The sequence below is a fragment of the Lutra lutra genome, chromosome 14 (genome assembly GCF_902655055.1).
Source record: "Lutra lutra chromosome 14, mLutLut1.2, whole genome shotgun sequence".
NCBI classification, from domain to species: domain Eukaryota; kingdom Metazoa; phylum Chordata; class Mammalia; order Carnivora; family Mustelidae; genus Lutra; species Lutra lutra.
The window spans coordinates 50828459-50846868 of record NC_062291.1 but is presented as its reverse complement, the minus strand read 5'-3'; the positions used below and the strand labels follow the sequence as shown (position 1 = coordinate 50846868).

Below are 18410 nucleotides of genomic sequence, written 5' to 3'. Positions count from 1 at the left end.
AGGCGGGGGAAAGGGAGAGGGAGAAACAGACTCCCTACAGAGCATAGAGCTCAATGTATGGCTAGATGACAGAACCTCAGGATCAAGAGTCACATGCTCTTCTCCTTCTTCCTTCTTTCTTCTTCTTTCTTCTTCCTCCTCCTTCTTCTTCGTCTTCTTCTCTTTCTTTCTTTCCTTTTTTTTTTTTTTTTTTAAAGATTTTATCCATCTATTTGACAGAGACACAAGGAAGAGGGAACACAAGCAGGGGGAGTGGGAAAGGGAGAAGCAGGCCTCCCACCAAGCAGGGAGCCCGATGCAGGGCTCCATCCCAGGACCCTGGGACCATGACCTGAGCTGAAGGCAGATGTCCAATGCCACCCAGAGACCCCTACTCTTTGGCTTTTATGTCCATAATTCTGTTTCACATGTAAGACCATTCTTGCTTCTTCCTTTCCAGTTGTCTTAATCTCCTTTGGTAAAGGTCACAATGATGTAATTATAAAATTAAATATAAAATGATGGTTCTTACCAGTGCATGCTACCTAATGGACACTGTTGACTGTTTTCTCCTGAGTGTCTCTTGTTGGTTTCTCTGACATCACCCCAAATGGCTTGTACCTTTGTCTAGATTTTCTCTTTTGTGTCTTTCTTTTATCCTTTTGCCCTTAAACATTATCCTCCTCTCAGGAGCCTGTCCCCAGTCTTTCTGCTTCTTGTTATTCTCATTTTCCCTCATGGGTTCCGTCCTCTCTGTGCTTATAGCTGAGGAGCACCTGTGGGACTCCAGAGTTTGTCTTTCCAGTGTACCTAGCTGCTAGTCCCCTGTGTGTAACTTGTTCAGAAGCAACATCCATAATTAGGAAGTATTCGTATTTCATTAATCTCTGTCAGATGTTAACACTGCTTAGCCATTCATCCAAGTGATAAGAAGCAGGTCCTAAATCACTCTGTATCTCAGTTCTCCTATCCATCTTGTTAGTCATCCCATTCTTGTTCCGTTTAAATTGTTAATATTTCTTAAATTTGTTTTTTCTGTCTTATCCTTTTAGCCTACCATAGCTTCATTTTCTCTTTGTTTCAGTCTTTATGCTTCTCTTCTACATCTCCAGCTTGTTTTCAGTAACTTATCTAAAATGTTCATCAGTGGGGCGCCTGGGTGGCTCAGTGGGTTAAGCCGCTGCCTTCGGCTCAGGTCATGATCTCAGGGTCCTGGGATCGAGTCCCGCATCAGGCTCTCTGCTCAGCAGGGAGTCTGCTTCCCTCTCTCTCTCTCTGCCTGCCTCTCTGCCTACTTGTGATCTCTGTCTGTCAAATAAATAAATAAAATCTTTAAAATAAAATAAAATAAAATAAAATGTTCATCAGTTAGTGTTTCTTCCACTTTCTGGACTGCCGGCCATTCCCGGGGTAGAGTTCAAAGATCCTGTGACACAGGAGGCTTCTGCAGATACCAAGACTTCCTATTTCCCATCACTGAATACCTACCATGGTTGGTTTACTATTTACTAGTGAATTATTGAGTAACAGTGATATGTTTCTTCTGTGGAGTGCCTTGTTTATATATTTGCTCACTTTCCTCTATTTTTTATGACCTTGTAAAAATCCTTTATGTAATTTGGACAGTAATCCTTTTTCTCTTATTTATTACTTACCAATACTTTTTCTCACTTCTTTCTTTCTTTGAAAGAAATATTTAATAATAAAATTTAATAACTTTATTAATAAAATTTTAAATTTTATTTAAATTTAAATTTAGTGGTGACTCCCAAGCTCTTTAAATGTCAGAGCTTAAACCAAAGTTTTGTTTTGTTTTGATTCTGAATCTTTTTAGCATGTCTCTTTCAATGTGAAAACTCAAAGGCTTTCAACTCTGAAAGTATCTTATTTACATCGTGATTAGTTCTCTTCCGTCTGTTCCTTTAATTTACTGGAATCCTTGTTATTTACATGTTAGCTCTTCTGGGTATGTGAGCCAATACCATTGTCTTTGTATACTAATTATGTTGCTTGGACTTGTTTTCTAAGGATTCTGGTTCCTCTTATTTCGGGTAGTTATTGCCCTTTACTCGATCTAGGTTGTGTATTTCCTGAGTAATTTTTTTTTAATGATTTTATTTATTTATTTGACAGAGATCACAAGCAGGCAGAGAGGCAGGCAGAGAGAGAGAGGAGGAAGCAGGCTCCCTGCTGAGCAGAGAGCCCGATGCGGGGCTCGATCCCAGGACCCTGGGATCATGACCCAAGCCAAAGGCAGATGCCCAACAACTGAGCCACCCAGGCACCCCTCCTGAGTAATTTGATAGACAGGTTTTTAGAATCTCTTGAGCAGATGTTGCCCAGCAGATAAGAGAGGGCAAGTGAGTTTCTACTTTTGTGATGGCTGATAAGCTGGAAAACTGTTACTTTTCTATATTATCAGGAGAGTAGGCTCTACCTCCCGTGTGCATTTGGCGGTCTGTCTTCCATTCTACATTCTAGGAAATTTGCAGAATTGGTCATTTATGTCCATCCATTCCATTTCAGGCCTTCTCTAAAGAGTTTTGAGTTTGTTCTTCACAATTTAGTAATCAAGTTTTTCAATTTTTGAGAATTATCTCTTGATCTCTGATGGTTCCTTATTATTAAAAATCAGTCCTTAAGCAGTTTTCTACTCTAATCTGTAAAAGCACCATGGGGAACTCAAAGCAGATTTTCTTTCATTTCTTGCTGTGATTTTATTTTAGCCACGTTCACTTGTTTTGATTATCTTAGTTCTTACCATTATGCCCTTGGTTTTTAGAAATCATCCCTGCTTCTTCATTTTCTATTCATTTTCTGTAAGTGAAGAACTATGCGTTTAATGTAAATTCCTAGTTTTGATTTTATCTTTTGTATATTTTTTTCTCATTTTTCATGGCCTATTCTTCCAGGCTCCTGTGTGGAGTTGTGTCTTTCCCTGTGAGCCATCTCATTCACTGCTGGTTTCAGTTACCACCAAAATGCCAGTTACTCTGCTATTCTCACCTTCATCTTGGGCTTTCTCCCTTCTGAGCTCAGAACCACACATCTAACCGCCTCCTGGAGATTTCCATCTGCCTGTTCCACAGATGCTTCAGACACAACATGCCCAAGACTTTTCTCACTCTTATTTCCCTCCAACATCTTTGTCTCTGCTGCCCACTCTTTGCAAATGGCACCTGGCTCACCTCAGATGCTCATAAAGATACCCTGGGAGGCAATTTTCCTGTCTTTCTGTCTGTACCAAGAATCAAGGACATGATCTTGGGTTAGGTGATGAAAGGCAAAGACCAGGATGAGAGTTGACCACCTAATCCAGGGTTAATAATAGAGAGGTAGAACAGAGACTTGATCCAACAGAAAAAGCCATATATGTAATTTAAATTTCCCTAATAGCTGTATTAAAAAAGATAAACAAGTGGAATTAATTTTCATCTTGGGTTTCCCTCCTAAGTTCAGAACCATATATCCAGCTGCCTCGTGGAGCTGTCTGCCGTTTCCATAGATACGTCAGGTACAACATGCCTAAGACCTCTCTAACTCCTAATTCTGCCCAACCTTTTTCTGCTCTATATTTTCATTATAACCAGTTGTAACACAGATTCTACTTCAGGTTGTACTGAATTAGTGTTTTTTCAACCTGTTTGAAAATATTCTCTCCTGTATTTATACATAGACTGTTTATAAGAACTAGTTCTCCAATCACTTGAAACTTACTGTTTTTTTAAATTTTTATTTAAAAAGATTTTAATTTGAGTATAGTTGGCATGCAATGTTACATTAGTTTCGGGTGTACAACATAGTATTGGAGAAGTTTATACATAATGCTATGCTCACCGCAAGTGTAGCTCTTCTTTGTCACCATTAGTGCTATCACTGAGAGTATCATTGGCTATATTCCTTATGCTATGCGTTTTATTCCCGTGACATATTCATTCCATAACTGCAAGTCAGTATTTCCCACTCCCCTTCACCCAGTATTTCCTACTCCCTACCTCCCTCCCCTCTGGCAACCATCAGCCATAGGTTGTTCTCTTTATTTATAGGTCTAATTTTGCTTTTTGTCAAACTTCTTGTTAACATTCTAAATAAACAACAATAATTGACTAGGGGCGCCTGGGTGGCTCAGTGGGTTAAAGCCTCTGCCTTCAGCTCAGGTCATGATCCCGGGATCCTGGGATTGAGCCCCGAATCATGGCTCTCTGCTCAGCAGGGAGCCTGCTTCCTCTCTCTCTGCCTGCCTCTCTGCCTCCTTGTGATCTCTGTCTGTCAAATAAATAAATAAAATCTTTAAAAAAAACAATAATTGACTAGTAACATTTTTTGACTTATCAAGAGCAAGGAAAACCACTTGATTATTTGCCTTGTGGGTTTTGTTTTTTTTTTTAATTTATTTGACAGGCAGAGATCACAAGCAGGCAGAGAGGTGGGCAGAGACAGAGAGGAAGGGAAGCAGGCTCCCCCTTAAGCAGAGAGCCCCACGCAGGGCTCGATCCCAGGACTCTGGGATCATGACCTGAGCTGAAGGCAGGGGCCTCAACCCACTGAACCACCCAGGCGCCCCTGCCTTGTGTTTTAATTGACAATTGATGTTGCTTCCAGTATTCTCAACTCTGTGAGCAACTCTCCTCATTAAGAGGCTAATAGGCATAAACAAGTTTATTTTCTCTGGGTACATTTCTTTAGCTATTTAATAAAATATTTATTTTTTATGTAAAAATTCATCATCACATCATCATTATTATTATTATTAGGTTCTTCCATTAACTGACTCCTGGCAAATCACTTTCCTTCTCTGGGAATTAATTACTTTTTTTAATCCATAAAATGAGGTGATAAACTAAATGAGACCGCTAAGCATGTGATTGATTAGGTGAGTGAATCTGTAGCTTATTACACTGATGTCTCAAAACAATGAAACCTGGGGTGCCTGGGTGGCTCAGTCGTTAAGGGGCTGCCTTCAGCTCAAGTCACGATCCCAGGGTCCTGGGATCCTGCCCACATTAGGCTCCCTGTTCAGCAGGAAGCCTGCTTTTCCCTCTCCCCCTACCCCTGCTTGTGTTCCCCCTCTCACTGTGTCTCTCTCTGTCAAATAAATAAAACCTTAAAACAGAAACAAACAAACAACAAAAACGGGAAACCTGAGTAGAGAATGAATCTAAGCTCCTTATCTTCCCTGAGCCTAAGTTTCCTCATTTATAAAGTGGAGGTAGTGATACCTCACTGAATTGTCGTGGTGGTTAAGTAATATTAGGCATATAAAACCCTAGCATAATGCTTTTCATGTGCTACATATTAGAAATTGATAGTTATGATCATCACTATGTATGTGATGTTTTAAATACTTTATCCCAGTGGTTCACAAACTTGAGCTTGATGCGTCCAAGTCCCCACTTGGAGGTGAGGCTAAATAATTTGCATTTCTATCAAGTACCAAGTGATCCTGATGCTGCTGGTCCAGAGACCACACTTGGAGAATTGCTGTATCATTTAATTTAATCCTCTCCAAAATTATAGATAATATTACTTCAACAGAGAGTTTAAGTAACTTATCATAGTTTCTCCAGCTGGTGAGTATTTTCATTTATAATTGAAAAATCTTTAAACATAACTTTTTTTTAAATTTTTTTAAAGATTTTATTTATTTATTTGACAGAGAGATCACAAGTAGGCAGAGAGGCAAGCAGAGAAAGAGTGGGAAGCAGGCTCCCCGCTGAGCAGAGAACCCGATGCGGGGCTCGATCCCAGGACACCGAGACCATGACCTGAGCCGAAGGCAGTGGTTTAATCCACTGAGCCACCCAGGCACCCCTAAACATAACTTTTTAAATGGCTGAATGAGGGGCACCTGGCTGGCTCAGTCAGTGGAGCATTTAACTCTTGATCTTAGGGTTGTGAGTTTGAACCCCGCATTGGGTGTATACATTACCTAAAAATAAAATCTTAAAAAAAAAAATAAATGGCTGGGGCACCTGGGTGGCTCAGTTGGTAAAGTGTCTGCCTTCAGCTCAGGTCATGATACCAGGGTCCTGGGATGGAGTTCAGCCATTGGGCTTCCTGCTCAGTGGGGAGTCTGCCTCTCCCTCCCTCTGCCCCTCCCTTTTTCTCATTCCCTCTCTTTCTCTCTCAAATAAATAAAAAAAAAACATTAAAAAATAAATGGCTGAATGAGATTCTATTACTGATAGTTTTATTTTCAGATGTTTTTTTAAACTTATTTATTTGACAGCCAGAGATCACAAGTAGGCAGAGAGGCATGCAGAGAGAGAGGGAGAAGCAGGCTCCCCGCTGAGTAGAGAGCCCAATGCAGGGCTCAATCCCCGGACCCTGGGATCATGACCCGAGCCAAAGGCAGAGGCTTAACCTACTGAGCCACCCAGGTGCCCCAAGATATTTTTATTTTCTAAAAAATTTCTAAAACATGTTACTGGTTTTGAAATTAGGAAGTGATGATTGTCAAAGGAACATGCAGGTGGCCAGATAGAAGAGTATATTATAAAATAGTTGTCATTAGACACGAGTGGAATCATATATATATACTACTGTGTGTAAGCGTTTTTCACTTAGCATATTTGATATTTATCTATATTGTATGTTTCTTTCCTTCTTTCCATCCTTCCTTCAACTTTCTGAGTATTACTCTGTTGGATGAATATACCATAGTATATTATCCACTATGGTAGGCAGAGTTTTGGCCCCTGTGATTTTTACTTTTGGTGTTACATCCATGAATGTTACATTACTTGGTAAAAAGGACTTTGCAGATGTAATTAAGATGACTAATCAGTTGACCTTAAAATAAGGAGGTTATGCTGAATTATCCATGAGGGTCCAATATAAAAACACGAATTCTTAAAAGCAGAAGAGGGAGGCAGAGAGACTCAAAGTATGAGAAAGACTTGACATACCATTGCTGGCTTGAGGATGGAGAGAGGCCACTGCAAATCATGAAAAGGAAAAGAATTATGCAAAAACCCAGTTAGCTTGGAAGAGGGTTCTCATCTCACCACATGAGACCTGATGATCAGCCAGCAGCTTGAGTTTATCATTTTGAGATCCAAAAAGGAGAACCCATATGAGCCATGGTAGTATTTCTTTTTCTCTCCCTCTCCCTCCCTTCCTTCCTTTTTTCTTTCTTCCTTTCTTTTTTGATTCCACATACAAATACGAGTGAGATCATATGTTAAAATACAGATTGTGGTGCCTGACTGGCTCAGTTGATAGGGCATGTGACTCTTGATCTCAGGGTCATGAGTTCAAGCCTCATGTTGGGAATGGAGCCTACTTAATAATAAAAGAAAAAAATACAAGTGAGATCATGTCTTTCTTTTTCTGACTTATTTTACTTAGCAAAATGCTCTCAAGGTCCATTTTTGTTGCAAATGTCATGTTCCTCCTCTTTTTATGGCTTTATAATCCATTATGTGTGGAATCCCACATTAATTTGTGATTAAAAAAAAAACTTCAGTAAACTAGAATAGAGTGGAAGTTTCTCAGCTTGGTAAAGACTACAAAAAGGCCTACAGCTAACATCATATTTAATGATGAGAAACTCAAAGCTTTTGCATTAAGATTTATTATAAAGCAAGGATGTCCCCTCTTACCACTCTTTTTCAGAATTGTATCAGAAACCCTTATTGTTGCAAGTAAGGCAAAAGGGGAAATAAAATGTATACAGATTAGGAACGAAGATATAAAGTCTTTGTTTGCAGGCGACATGCAGAAAATCTGGGAGAATTCATAGAAAACTCCAATGTATTCCATTATGTAGATTATAGTATCTATAGATATTACAGAGAAGAGGATATTATGAAAAACAGTATGCTAGTAAATTCATAACTTAGAGGAGGGGGACAAATATTTTGAAAAATATGGTATACTAAATCCAACACAAAATTAAATAGAAAAGGCAGAACAGCTCTGTATCTGTTAAGTAAATTGAATCTGCACACATGGCATATTCACTGAGACCGTATTCTGGGCCATAAAACAACTCTAAATGTGATTAAAAGGATTAATCTGGCATAAGTAAGAGTCATTGAATTTGAAGATAGATCAGTAGAGGTTTTCCATTCTAAATAACAGTCAATAGAAACTATCTCCCAGGGTTTCCAGATTCTGGACTTAACAGGAAAATTGTTCAAAGAAGCTATTATAAATATGTTCAAAGAACTAAAAGGAAAAACAATGCTTAAAGATTAAAGGAAAAATAATGCTTAAAGATTAAAAGAAAAATATGATGACACTGGCTCATCAAATAGAGATTGTCATAAAAAGAAGTTATTAAAAAAAACATGGGAGATGAGGACTTGTAAAGTACAATGAGTGAAATGAAAAAAAATCAGTAGAAGGATTTTTTTTTTTTTAAGATTTTATTTATTTGACACAGAGAGAGATCAGAAGTAGGCTGAGAGGCAGGCAGAGAGAGAGGAGGAAGCAGGCTCCCTGAGGAGCAGAGAGCCTGATGCGGGGCTCGATCCCAGTACCCTGGGATCATGACCTGAGCCGAAGGCAAAGGCTTTAACCCACTGAGCCACCCAGGCGCCCCAAGTAGAAGGATTTTTAACATCACATTTGAGCTGGCAGTGGAAAGAATCAGTGAATTTGAGAGTAGCTCAGTAGGATTTTATAGTCTAGACACTTAGCACAGGGGGAATGAGGAAAAGTGAACAGAGCCTCAGAGACCCATGGTATACCACCAGACATATCAACAAAACAATAATGAGAGTCCCAGAAGGAAAGGAGAGAAAGGCATACATAATATCCAAAAACTTCTCAAATTTGATGAAAAATGTTAATCTACATATTCATGAACCTCATGTGTGAGACACTGCTGGAGAGTAACCAGTTTCTTTGAGGTGTGGGGAGGGAGATTAGGAAAGAGGCACATAAGATTATCAAAGACATTAAAGGGACACAGTTCCCAATGACTACCCTCAGATTTCTGCAGGAAGTCTGCCCATGAGCTTGTGTCAGATCCCAAGGATCTCCCACTGGGATCATGTCTGCCCTGAACACCCTGAGTACCAAACCCACATCTTTTCCCACTCTTCTTCCACTGTGGTTGGCTGCTTGTGTACATTCCTGAGTGTGGCCACAAGAGTGAGTCTAGTCAAACCATAAGAGACTCTTAATCTCAAGAAACAAACTGAGGGTTGCTGGGGGGTGGGGTGGGGGAAGGATAGTGTGGCTGGATTATGGATACTGGGGAGGGTATGTGCTTTGGTGAATGCTGTGAATTGTGTAAGACTAATAATTCACAGACCTGTACCCCTGAAGCAATACATTATATGTTAATTAAAAAAAAAAAAAGTGAGTCTAGTAATCAGTAAATGGGGTGCTATCAGAAAATCAGACCAAGATCTGTGGGCATGGGAGAATCCTCAAACTTGAGCTTAAGTACCATCTTCTGGAAAACAAAGAGAGATTTGAGCAATCCGGTTGATGAATTACAAAAACCAGGAAGGACATAAAAGTTTAAGAATTCTGCCACAAGAGGGAGCAAGAAGTGTGTAGCCGGAGTTTCTATACAAAGGTGGGAGAAGCCCCAGACAGAACAGGACCAATGAGTAATATACCACATTTGAAGGCAACTTGTAATGATTTGAGGAGGTGTCTGCTACTTCAAATGTGAAAACAGCAATGCAAAACCACAAGGAAGATGAATAAAGAAAAGGTGTCATCACTAAAAGATAACAATTCTCTAATACTTGAGCTCAAAGGCATGGACTTCAGTGATCTAGCTAGCAAAGAATTCAAAATAGCTCTTTTGAAGACACTCAAATCAGCTACAAGGAAACTCAGTCCAGCGAAATGAGGAAAAACACATGAACAAAATGGAGCATTTACCAGAGAGATAGAAATCATAATAGTCAAACATAATCCCTAGAGCTGAAGAATTCAGTGAGTGAAATGGGGGCAAAAAAAGCAGTAGAGAGCATCTGCATCAGAGTAGAGCAAATGGAAAGCAGAAGAGGTAAACTAGAGGGCAGGAATTTTGAAACAACCCCGTTAGAGCAGAACAAAGGGGATAGAGTAAAGAAAGCCTACACTATGGTGGTAATCATATTGTAATATAGAAATATGTCATATCAAGATATTGTACACTTTAACTTACATGATGGTATATGTCAGTTATACCTCAAGAAGAAAAAGAAAAAATAAAGAGCTGAAAGGAAAAATAAAAACTACTCTGTAAACCAAGAATTCTATATCTAGCAAAATTACCATATTAAAAAATGAAGGTGACAAAATAATGGCATTCCACTTGCACACCTATTAGAATGGTGCAAATCCAAAACACTGACCCCACCAAATGCTGGTGAGAGTGTGGAGCAACAGGAATGCTCACTGATTGTAGGTAGAAATGCAAAATGGTACAGGCAGTTTTGAACTAATTTTGGCAGTTTCTTATAAAACTAAACATACTAGGAGCACCTGGGTGGCTCAGTTGGTTAAACAGCTGCCTTTGGCTAAGGTCATGATCTCCAGGTCCTGGGATGGAGTCCCTCGTCAGGCTCCCTGCTCAGTGGGAAGTCTGCTTCTCCCTCTCCCTTTGCCCCTCCCCCTGCTTGTGCTCTCTCTTATTCTCTCTCTTAAGTAAATAAATAAAATCTTAAAAAATATTTTAAAAAGGGGCGCCTGGGTGGCTCAGTGGGTTAGGCCGCTGCCTTCGGCTCAGGTCATGATCCCAGGTCCTGGGTTCGAGCCCCACATCAGGCTTTCTGCTCAGCAGGGAGCCTGCTTCCTCCTCTCTCTCTGCCTGCCTCTCTGCCTACTTGTGATTTCTCTCTGTCAAATAAATAAATAAAATCTTTAAAAAAATATTTAAAAAACTAATTTAAATACTAATTTAAAAAATGAGGAAATCTTGCCATTTGCAACAACACAGATGGACTTTGAGGGCATTATGCTAAGTGAAATAGGTTAGAGAAAGCAAATACTGGATGATTTTGCATCCATGTGGAATCTAAACAACAACAAAACTACTAGAAAAAAGAGATCAGATTTATGGTTTCCAGAGGCAGGGGTGGGAGGAAGGGGAATTGGAGAAAGGTGGTCAAAAGCCACAAACTTTAAGTTACAAGATAAATAGGTATTAAGGATATAACGTACAACGTGATGAGTATGGTTTCCACTGCTGAGTGATACATATGAAGAGAGTTATTGTTATGTTGTTGAGAGAATAAATCCTAAGAGTTCTCATTACCAAGAGAATTTAATTATTTTTCTTCCCATTTCTTTTTATTGTATCTATATTAGATGGCAGATGTTAACTGAACTTATTGTGGTAATCATTTCACAATACGTAAATCAAACCTTGATGCTGTAAACTGGAAACTCACTCAGTGATATATGTTAATTATATCTCAATGAAACTGGGTTTGTGTGTGTGTACGTGACTAAATATATTCTTACAATGCAATATAGCAGTCACATGGGTATTTACCCAAAGGAGTTTGAAAGTTATGTCCACAAAAAAAGTATGGACGCACATGGATGTTTATAGCAGCTTTATCCATAACTGAAAACTTGGAAGCAATCACAATGTCTTTTGTTAGAATAAACAAACTGTGGTGCATACAGACAATGGAATATTAGTGCTAAGAAGAAATGGCATGGCCTTTTCATACTGTGAAAAGACACCTTAAGGGACCTTAAGTGTTTATTACACTAAGTGAAAGAAGCTAATCTGACAAGGCTAAATATTGTGTGGTTTCAACTACATGACATTCTAGAAAAGGCAAAATTATGGATACAGTAACAAGATCAGTGCTTGCTAGGGGCTGGAGAGGAGAGAGGGATAAATAGATCCAGAGGATTTTTAGAGCAGTGAAACTATGTCGCATGGTACTATAATGGTGGATATATGTCATTATACATTTGTCAAAATCCATAGAATTTAAAACACAAAGAATGAACCCTAATAAAAACTGTGGACTTTGGGTGATAATGATGTATCATGCAGATTCAACTGTAGCAAATGCACTCTGCTACTACAGAATGTTGATAGTGGGGGAGGCCATGCAGGCATGTGCTGGGCCAAGGGGTATTTGGGAACTTTCTGTACTTTTGTTCAATTTTGCTCTGAACCTAAAACTTATCTAAAAAGCAAAAGTGTATTAAAGACAATAAAATCGGGATACCTGGGGGGCTCAGATGGTTGAGCATCTGCCTTTGGTTTGGGTTGTGATCCCAGTGTTCTGGGATCGAGTTCTGCCTCGGGCTCCCTGCTCAGTGGGGAACCTGCTTCTCCCTCTGCCTGCTGCTCCCCCTGCTTGTGCTCTCTCTCTCCCTGACAAATAAATAAATAAAATCTAAAAAAAAAAAAAAAAAGACAATAAGGGCACCTGGGTGGCTCAGTGGGTTAAGCCTCTGCTCAGGTCATGTTCTCAGGGTTCTGGGATCGAGGCCCGCATCGGGCTCTCTGCATAGCGCGAGCCTGCTTCCCCTTCTCTCTCTGCCTGCCTCTCTGCCTACTTGTGATCTCTCTCTCTCTGTGTCAAATAAATAAATAAATAAATAAATAAATAAAAGAAAAAAGACAATAAAATCAAGGTAAAATTTCTAGATTAACAAAAACAGAATTTTTGTTGCTAGCAGATCTGCTCTACATAAGATACTAAAGAAAGTCTTTAAGATTGAAAGAAACTGGTAGCAGATGATAACTTGAATCCACCCCCCCAAAATCAGCAACACTGGAAAAAATGCTCATTACCTAGGAACATATAAAAAACAGTATAAATATTTTTTCCTGTTTTTTAAAGGTTTTATTCATTTACTTGGAGAGAGAGAGAGTGGGTGGGCAGGGAGAGGGAGAGAGTCTCCTGTGGGGCTCGATCTCACTACCCAGAGATCATGACCTGAGCCAAAATCAAGAGTCAGCACTCAACCAACTGAGCCACCCAGACCCCCCCGCCTCGCCGCCATCGCCCTTTTCCTATTTTAAAAATTGACTTTAAATACAGTTGTTTAACAGCAGCTATTGAATTGTATTAAATATCACATGTCATCTGTATGAGTCTATAAATAGGTCTTTCCTTGCTTTCTTTACTTCCTTAAAAGTTCTCAGGGTGCCAGGGTGGCTCTGTTGGTTAAGTGTCTGACTCTTGATCTCAGGTTGGGTCTTGATCTCCAAGTTCTGAGTTTAAGCCCTGTGTTGAGATCTTAAAAAAAAGTCCTAAAATGGTATCAAGCAGTAATCTGTATTGATTAGTTTATAACATAAATATGTATAACAATAATAGCACAAAGAGGGAAGGAGTTCTCTATTTTACTGGTTTTAAATTAGTATAATCTGAAGTAGTTTGTGATAAATTATGATGCATATTTTAATTCCTAGAACAACCATTTAAAAAACTGAAAAATCACAGGATTAAAATGATACACTAGAAAGTTCTTAATTTTTAAAAGGGTACTAACGGAGGAACAGAGGGGTGCCTGGGTGTCTCAGTGGGTTAAGCCTCTGCCTTTGGTTCGGGTCATGATCTCAGGGTCCTGGGATGGAGGCCCACATCTGGCTCTCTGCTCAGTGGGGAGCCTGCTTTCCCTCTCTCTCTGCCTGCCTCTCTGCCTACTTGTGATTTGTGATCTCTCTATCAAATAAATAAATAAAATCTTAAAAAAAATAAAGGAGGAACAGCAACAAAGACATAAGACATACAGAAAAGAATTAGCAAAATAGCAACATAATTTCTCCTATATTAATAATCTGTTTACATTTGATGTTATTTAGGCACATTAATAAAGAGCCAGCGATTGTTAGACTGGAAAGAAAAACCTCAACAATATCCAACTATATGCTGTCCTCCAAAAATACACTTTAGATTCAAAGATACAAATAGGTTGGAAATAAACAGATGGAAAAGATATACCATAAAAACAGTTATCATAAAAGAGCTGGAGGGGGGGCGCAGGGTCCTGGGGTTTGAGCTCCACATCGGGCTCTCTGCTCAGCAGGGAGCCTGCTTCCCCCACTCTCTCTGCCTGCCTCTCTGCCTACTTGTGATCTCTCTCTCTGTCAAATAAATAAAGTCTTTTAAAAAAAAGAGCTGGAGGGGCTATACTAATCTTAGAATAGACTTTAAGACAAAAATGTTACTAGAGACAAAGAGGGATATTTTATAATAATAAAAATTTTGCTCTAGAAAATGATGTGTGTCAAATATATACATAGATTTTCTGTTTCAAAAGTTTATATAATGGGGTGCCTGGGTGGCTCAGTCAGTTAAGGTTAGGTCATAATCCTAGGGTCCTGGGATCGAGTCCCGAATTGGGCTCCCTGTTCTCCCTCTCCCCCTGATGCCGCATCCCTTACTTATGCTCTTTGTCAAATAAATAAAATCTTAAAAAAAGTTTATATAAATGTTGTCAAACTGTATCTATCTTTATGCAGTTCGCTTTTTTAAAGTTAAATTTGTTTTATATGATTTATTCACATTGAAATATGCAGATATGGTTTATATGTGATTTTTTTTTTAAAGATTTTATTTATTTATTTGACAGACAGAGATCACAAGTAGGCAGAGAGGCAGGTGGAGAGAGAGAGGAGGAAACAGGCTCCCCGCTGAGCAGACAGCCCGATGCGGGGCTTGATCCCAGGACCCTGGGATCATGACCTGAGCCGAAGGCAGCGACTTAACCCACTGAGCCACCCAGGCGCCCCTATATGTGATATTTTGATGTATGCATAAATCAGAGTGTTTTGTACAGTTCAAGACTGATGAAAATTTATGTTGTTTCCAATGTTCCTCAATTTCAGAAATCGTTGCAATGAACATTCTTATACATGTCTCTGTTTGCATATGGTGGACAGTTTTTCCAGGGAGCACACTAGAATGGAATAACTAGCTGGCAGGATAATGCCAAAATGCTTTCTAAATGGGTTGTCCAAATTTTACATTTTTACCGGCAGTATATGAGAGAATTCATGTTTCCATGCTTGATGGCCAAAACTTGAAATTACTGGGCTTATGATTTTTGTAAACTGATGTTCATGAAACTCATTTTTGCTGGTTTAAAAAGATTTTGTTTATTTTTTGGAGAGAGAGGGAGAGAGATCTTGCAGTAGAAGGGGAAAGGGACAGAAGAAGCAGGTTTCCCACTGAGCAGGGAGCCTGATGCAGGGCTCCATCCCAGAACCCTGAGATTATGACCCGAACCAAAGGCAGAGATTTAACCGACTTACCCACCTAGGTGACCCATTTTTGCTGTTTTAATTGCATTTTTCTGAGTAGTATTAATGTGGCACATCTTTCATGTTAATAGGTCACTCTGCTTTTTTCTTCCATTAATTGCTTCCTCTTTAAGAATTATGAAAAAAAAGGGGCACCTGGGTGGCTCAGTGGGTTAAAGCCTCTGCCTTCACCTCAGGTCATGATCCCAGGGTCCTGTGATCGAGCCCCACGTCGGGCTCTCTGCTTGGCAGGGAGCCTGCTTCCTCCTCTGTCTCTCTCTCTCTCTGCCTGCCTGTCTACTTGTGATCTCTGTCAAATAAATAAATAAAATCTTAAAAAAGAAAAAGAATTATGAAAAAAAAGTCGCAAAAGTCTTCATAGATGTTATGGATAAAAATCTTTTGTTTGCTATATGCTTTGCAAATATGCTTTTCCAATCTGTTCCTAATACATTCAATTTCACTTATGGGTTATTTTGTCAATGAGAAAATTTTAGTTGTAAAGTATTAAAATTTATATTTTTTCTTAGTTTTTGCCTCTTAAATTTTTTTAAAATAAAAATTCTTTCCAACCCTCATTATAAACAAGTACATATTTCCCTCTAAAAGGATATTTTACATTTTCATATTTAGGTCCTAAATTCATGTAAAACTTATTTTTCTGTTTCACTTATGGTAGGAAATGTTAGTTTTCTTCCAAATGGAGAGTTAGTTGCCCCAACATCATTTGTTAAATTACTTATGCTTTCTCTGGTTATTTTAATGCTCTCTTTGTTGTGTTCCAAATTACCATTTATTTGATGATCTGCTTTTAGGTTCTGTATTTTCTTCTGCTGGTTTATTTGTCTAGCCGTATGCTAATAATAGACACTTTAATAACTTTTAAATAAATCTCAATATAATATTTTAAATATAAATCTTAATAAATTTTTAAAAAGATTTTATTTGACAGAGATCACAAGTAGGCAGAGAAGCAGGCAGAGAGAGAGGGGGAAGCAGGCTCCCTGCGAAGCAGAGAACCCGACACCGGGCTCGATCCCACGACCCTGAGATCATGACCTGAGCCGAAGGCAGAGGCTTAACTCACTGAGCCACCCAGGCACCCCTAAATCTTAATAATTTTTTAACAAATTTATTTATCTTTTTAAGCCCCAATGTGGGGCTTGAACTTACAACCCTGAGATCAAGACCTGAGCCAAAATCAAGAGTCAGACGCTTAACCAACAGAGCCACCCATGTACCCTTCAATATAATGTAGCTATCTTTATTCTTGGTTTTCAAATTCAACTAACTACTCTTGTCCCTTTTCTCTTATACATGAATTTTAGAATCAGCTTGTCAAATTTCATAAAAATCTCCTGCAGACATGGACTCTGGACAAGGTTCTAGGCCTATTCCTGTTCTGGGATGGTACTAGAAATGGACCTTCATTTTAATTAATTTTGCAATAAATGTTGGAAATAAATTGCTTTATACTTATTTGGTCCTGATATGATACATGTAGCCAAACTACAAAACAGTCAGGAGTGGGCTGGAAGGACAGGATGGTATAAAACCAAATGAGCATGTCAAAGGGAGCTTCTGCAGTGGAAAGAATCCTTACTTCATATGGGTGGTATAATTCATAGCTTCGTACCCCTTTTCTTCTGGAACCCTGGGGGTTTTAGGAAATTCTTCTTAAGGAATACTTTGTTGTTTCTTGATTTGTGTAACAGCCTTCGTAAATTACCATAAACATAGCCAATAAAGAATCTTTACATTCTGTTAATTGGTGTATTTCTGTAAATCCTATGACCTTCCTGATAACATCTTTGCACTGAGACAAAAATGCAAATTAGAGTCAGAAGTTATATTGAAGGAAAGTCCCTAGATCTGAGTGGCCCTGGTTATTTGAGGGAGGGAAAGGAAGTCAAAGTGAAGGAGAGTATTCCAAAAATTCCAAGATGGTTGACAGGCTATCTCTGACATAGGATCATGAACTTTTGCAACTGGAAAATGAGAAAAGATTTATTTCAACAGGGGATTTCTTTTTCTTTTCTTTTTTTTTCAACAGGGGATTTCTACTTTCTGTCTCCTTCCATGTAGTTTGGCTTAACTGAGAAACAGTTTTAGTTCAGAATGGCCAAGTTTTAAAATTTCTTGTTGATTCACTAAGATATACCTAAGAATGGCCTAAGAAGCAAAGTCATCTGGAAAAAAAAGAAAAGAAAAGAAGCAGCAAACTCATCTGAGACTTTGGAAACCATATTTTGGTCTAAGAGAACACTGTATTGTATCCTGCTTTATGTGACATATTTGTTATATTTTCATACCCTTTTCCATTTATTTGATTTCATGACATACTTAAAAAAAAAAAGATTTATTTATTTATTTTAGAGAAAGGAGAGAGGAGCAGATGGAGGGGGAGAGAAAATTTCAAGCTGACTGGGGGTTTGATCTCACAACCCTGGGATCATGACCTGGGCCAAAATCAAGAGTCAGACACCCCACCAACTGAGTCACCCAGGTGACCCTAGGCAGGATTTATTAGACAGAACTACAAAAACTAAGATAAATTATTGCCCAAATAAAATGACCTTATGTGTTTATCACATTATTAGGCTCTGAAATGATCTGAGAAATTAAATTTCCTCCCATGTAACTGGGGATCTTTGATCTTAAAATGGGTTAGTGCTGCTGACATAACCCTTTTAAACGTTCAATGTACTTTTAACTGGATTCTACCAATCTGCCTCTGTTAGTTTGTTCTTTGAAAGCAGTCAAGAAGTTGCCTGTTTTGATAACAGTTTGTGGGGTTTACAGGTATCAAGATATAGCTTAAAGGCAGTTTGTGGTTATGTGTAAGAATTTGAAACAGAATGGTCAATATAAGTTATCCAAAAGGTTAAATAATCTCTATCTCTGTCCTGCTCTCAATCTCTGTCCCTCTTTCCTTACTCTTCTCCCACTCTCCTGGGTCTGAAAGACTCTCCATCTTGATTCAGGGGTTCTTACTTTATCAAATTACTGCTCTCTATATATTTTCTTCTTTTCAAGATTTTTAATTCATTTATTTGATCCATGAGGGTAGGAGGAATTGAGAGGCATTACTCTAGAGATGCTGAAACAGAGTAACATCATTTGTGATACCGCCTTAAGGTATCCAATCAACTGAAGGCTATTATGGAATGGTAAAGGGTGGATGCTCAGTCACTGCCCTAATCTTTCCATATAGAATGCTTGCCCAGGGATGGAGTCAAGTATTCTGGAATGCTCT

At 38.8% G+C, this 18410-nt stretch overlaps 1 protein-coding gene across 1 annotated transcript in view; it reads left to right on the top strand.

The window, feature by feature from the left end:
- The window catches only part of LOC125084393 (uncharacterized), a 67502-nt gene extending 50137 nt beyond the window's left edge, over nt 1-17365 (top strand). The window contains exon 5 of the mRNA XM_047701624.1: nt 17208-17365. The gene's annotated coding sequence lies outside the window, so the exon portion shown is untranslated. The remainder of the gene's footprint in view (nt 1-17207) is intronic.
- Nucleotides 17366-18410: the final 1045 nt, after the last annotated feature.